The following is a 5,111-nucleotide window of genomic DNA, read 5'->3' as shown; positions in this document are numbered from 1 at the left end:
AACATCACTAGTTACATCTATTGGGAAACCAAGAATGGTGTTGGACTCACTTGGATGCGATATTAACTTCATAGGCGTGGTCTGAACCCAAACCCACAAGACAAGGGGAAGGGGGATGGACTTCAAATACCTCATGGGAAAATAGAATTAAAAGATAAGAGTTATGCTAGTCACTTTTACTGATTTTAAAGCTAATACAATGAAAAAACCTTATTGTGATCTGAGTGAAAGTACAACTGGTTTTCCATTGAACCATTTAGACAGATTTTGTTTTGTGACCTTGATTGCGATCCCCACAATGTAGTGCGCTCTGTGCACCTCCTCCCTGCATGTGCCTTCTACCTTTTCCCTTCTTTTCTACACCTTCCAGCCTCCTTAGCTTTATCCATGGGCCCTTTTGATTTGATTTTTCCAAGTCCATGAACTTTTTGATGCCATTTCACATTTCAAATTTTTCACCATGCGAACACCTGCTAAATAAACTATAGTATAAAACACAACTTTTATATACTCTGGAGAACAAATTTATCTGCATGAATTGCATATTGCCATGACCTGAACTCACAATAACTTGAGCTATGCGTTCTTCTACTGAATATGACTCATCCATCTTAGTTCCTATACTTTTCCCCAGAGAATGGATGAAGTTGGTAATAAATATCCCAGGAGAGAGATTGAGGGATCCATCTTTGGGAAAACCAACTAGCCTAGGAGAAAAGATCCACAGATCTGATCATTATTCATCCTTGGAATGGCCAGCTCCCAGCATGATCACCCCGCAGATGGCCACCAATCTTGAGGACTTTTTCAATATGAACAGAGTGGCAAGGCTCTTCTGACATTTCAAGAAACCTTAGACAAAATACACAACAATCTACCCTCCGAAGAAGCAATGCACAAATAACAGCTAGAGTGGATAGGCTTTATGACAGCCACAAACCTCTCATTAATGAGAGAGATTTAAGAAGGAAATATGTGCTAATAAAATTCCTCAAGTTTAAATGACCACAGAAATGTAAAACCTCAGAGGTCCACAGAAATGAAAAATCTCAGAGGTCAAGTAGAAGAAATTATTTCAGAAAGAAAAAGGCAAAGATGGGAAATATTATATAAAAAGGCAAGAAAATTAGAGAATGTGTTTCAAAAAGGCCAATAACTGAAACTCCAGGAAAGAAAAGAAGAAGGAAATGAGACAGGAGAGGATGAAAGATGTAATTCTAGATTGCAAAGTCTTTCCAGATCTCAGCACTTCCATAAAAGTATTTCAGCACATTTAAAACATCAGAGATAAGCTCTACAATCTTTAGACAGAACTTGGGGTGAGGAGGGCATCATATATAAATAACTGATCACAAAGTGGAAATCTTTGAGCTGAACACTGAAAACTCAGGTATTCAATAATTCCTGCAATACTCTGAAGTTGGTGGCTTCTAGTGTCGAATTCTATACCCAGCTGGATTATCAACCAAGAGTCAAAGTAGATGTTTTCAGATGAGAACTTGAAACTTAATTTCCCATGCACTTTCTCTTGAAAGTTGCTAGAGGGCATACACTACTACAAGACACATCAAGGAAGGTATGAGATCCAGAAAGCAAGGAAGCCAACCCAAAAGTTAAAAAGTCACTGTGATAATGGCAAAAGGAGAACTCAACATGACACACGTTTGCCATAGTTAGGAGACAACTCTCCCATGGCAGTGCAAGAGGAGGATGTTCTGGGATATGTACAGAAGACAAGCATATTGATAGATACTGATACAAATGGACACAGCCAAGAGAAGATTTACCCTTGGATTTTATAAGGAAAATTATGCAGTGAAATGTTAATTCTCAGGCAATCACCGTTCTGAATATAATTTACATAATTATGATAAACCTGACTTCAAGTTAACAAATATTAGATATCTACGATGGGAAAAGACAGGATTTTTTAAAGTGACTCTTATGTAAATCCAGGCTGTTAACCACAAGGTCAGCAGTTCCAAACTGACCAGCCACTCCTCAGGAGAAAGACGAGTCTGTCTGCTCATGCAAAGATTCACAAAGCCTCAGAAACTGTATACAGGGTCATGATGCATGAGAATCAACTCAATGGCAATGGGTTTGGATATGGAGTCTCCTGTAAATTATTTTTTAATGCAGCGTAAGCACTTGTTTATAACAATAAAAGCAAACCCTAGAGAAAAGTGTTCACCTCTGGGGTCTAGTAGTACAGAACAGGGAAGCAGCTTCCAGAAATACTTAATGGAAATTATGGCACAGCTTTTATATAAAACTAAGTGTAAGGACTGTCCAAGCTCCTTTGTACCATTTAATTCTCTCATCAGCAGTCTTTGCCCTCAGAGGGAAGATCAGGTGCCCAAGAACCAGACTCAATATAGTATCCTATCCCTCAATCAAACCAAACCCAGACCCAAACCCACTGCCATCAAGGCAGTTTCGACTCATAGCAACCCTAAACAGGGTTTCCAAGGCTATAAATCGTTAAGGGAACAGACAGCCTCATCTTTCTCCTGATGAGTGGCTGGTAGGCTGGAACCACTGACCTTGTGGTTAGGGTCTCAACCTTTATCCAACAGCACCATCTTGGGCTCATCACTGCCCAAAGTCCCTAACAGGTTAGTAATTTGGTAGCAAATCTTTAAGTCCATTAAAAGACTTTCTGTATGTTATATAGTGCTTCCCAACATCTTCTGCCTCTAGGGTTAGTGGGACACTGTTAGCCCATTTTAATACGTTACCCTCAGGTGGGGATCCTGTAACTGTGTGAATCTGAAGAAATGGTCCTCATCCTCCAACCACAGCTCCAAGGCATATGCATTTCATTAATTGTATTAAAATTCTAATTTCAAAAATTGTTTTCTTGTCACTCATAATTCATAACTGGAAACAGTTTTAACAAAAAATTCAAATCAGAAAACAATCCAGTCTTGAAAGAAATTAGGTAGCAAAGAACTTTCTAAACTCACTATCCTTCATGAATCACGGTAGCAGAGTTGTCAATCTCATCCACACTCTTGCCTCTATTGTTAAAACTAACAAAAACCCACGCTACCACTGCTGAGTTGATTCTGACTCATGATGGCCCTAGGGGGCAGAGTAGAACTGCCCCCATAGGGTTCCCAACACTGTCGTCTTTAAGAAATCAGATTGTCCCATCTTTCTCCCACAGAGAAGCTGGTGGGCCCATACTGCTGACCTTTCAGTTAGCAGGTGAGCATGTAACCACAGGACCAGTAAGACTCCTTTGCCCCATCATACCTCCAGACCCCAAAATCAATGCTACCAGTACCATTCCAACCCTAGCAACCCTATAGGGCAGAGAAGAATCGCTCCACAGGGTTTCAGAGGCTAAGTCTTTATGAGCACAGGCAGCTTAATCTTCTTCCCTCAGAATGATTAGTTGGTTTGAACTCACAGCCTTGTGGTTAGCAGTTCAACGCTTACCCCATCGCACCACCGAGGCTCCCTCATATCTATCACAGGCGATTGGGAAGAACTTGAGCACAAAGTAAAACAAGAATCACTGACTCTTCATGGTCACATCTAAACAGCTGGGACATTTATCATTTTAACTGCTTACTTTCATGTTTAAATGATGTCATTTATATCATTGAACCATTAAAACAAAGGAGCCCTGAGAGCATAGTGTTACAAGTTTGGCTGTAATCCATAAGGTCAGCTGTTCCATACTACTAGCTGCTCCATGGGAGAAAGACTGGGCTTTCTACTCCTGTCGTTTCAGAAACCCAGAGGAGCCGTTCTACCCTGACCTATAGAGCTGCTATGAGTCAGCATCGACTCGATGGCAGCGAGTTTGGGTTTGGTGTAACTCTGGTGAAGCACTAAGTCACCAGTGTTGAAGGGGAAACACTGGTGGCTCACTCTCTTAGATCATGGACCAGTAAGCATTTATTGTAACAAATGCTCAAACACAAAATAAAGTTACCGCCGTCGAGTTGGTCCTGACTCATACTGACTATAGGGCTGAGTAGAACTGCCCTGTGGGTTTCCAAGACAAACTCTTTACGAGAGCAGGAAGCCTCATCTTTCTCCCTTGGAGTGGCTGGTGGTTTCAAACTGCTGACCTTGTGGTTAGCAGCCCAACACGTAACTCCCACTCCGTCACCAGGACTCCTGTCATATGGTACTAGATAGTTAAGGTTTTCTGCTTTGCAGGAAATGGGTTTCCCCTACTGAATTCTTCCATGGTGTGAGTGAAAAAAAGCTACAATACAGATAGTACATACAAATGGCCACATTGATGTCCCAATAAAAGTAGGCAGTGGCTGAATTTGCTCATCTCTATACAGACAAGTAGCTTTCAAAGTGTCGTCCTGGGTCAACAGCATCAGCCTGGGAACTTCTCAGAAATGTTTAGTTCTCAGACCCCACACCTGACCTCCTGAATGAGAGAGACCCTTTAGGGGAAGGCTCAGAGATCTGTGATGGAAGAAGTCTGCCCAGGGCTTCAGGTGCACACTCAAGTTTGAGAACCGCTCCCCCAAATTCCTGAGGACTATTTCATGCTCGAACGGTCTAGAAAGAGTGGGTAAAGGATTCCATGTCACCCACAGATTTTTGGTCTCTGCCCTTGGTTGAGACACCACCTCAAAAACCCGGGGATGTTTCCAGCAGTTGAGGAGTCTTTGAGAAGTCCTCCAGACCAAACCAGGGGGCATATGCTAATGAGCACATGGGAGAAAAAATGTGGAACAAAACCAAAAATGAGAGAGAGAGAGAGAGAGAGAATGAGATCAGGCCCATCAAGTCTGGAACTTTCCCCACTGCTAGAAATAATCAACCACTTAAGACCAAGAAGGCCAACATTTAGCCAAAAAACAAACAAAGCACAGGGAGGGTTAGGAAAGGAGCGACTGGAAAGAGGCAACACCAGGAGGACGTGGGCTGAGCAACGACACATTGGGAGCATTGCGACGGGTGCACTAAAAGCAACAGGCTCGGGAACTGCTGAATGTCCAACGGACGATCTGCCCTGGAAGCCTTCGTCTAACTCACAACACGAAGTTAGGAACCAACAAAACCAATACCGTCTTAGCTGTGCCTTTCAGATGTAAGTTCTTGAACTGAAGGGTCAAAAAAAACCACCT

The sequence above is a fragment of the Tenrec ecaudatus genome, chromosome 12 (assembly GCF_050624435.1).
Source record: "Tenrec ecaudatus isolate mTenEca1 chromosome 12, mTenEca1.hap1, whole genome shotgun sequence".
Classification (NCBI taxonomy): domain Eukaryota; kingdom Metazoa; phylum Chordata; class Mammalia; order Afrosoricida; family Tenrecidae; genus Tenrec; species Tenrec ecaudatus.
The sequence above is the reverse complement of the archived record's forward strand: the minus strand, read 5'-3'. Positions refer to the sequence as shown.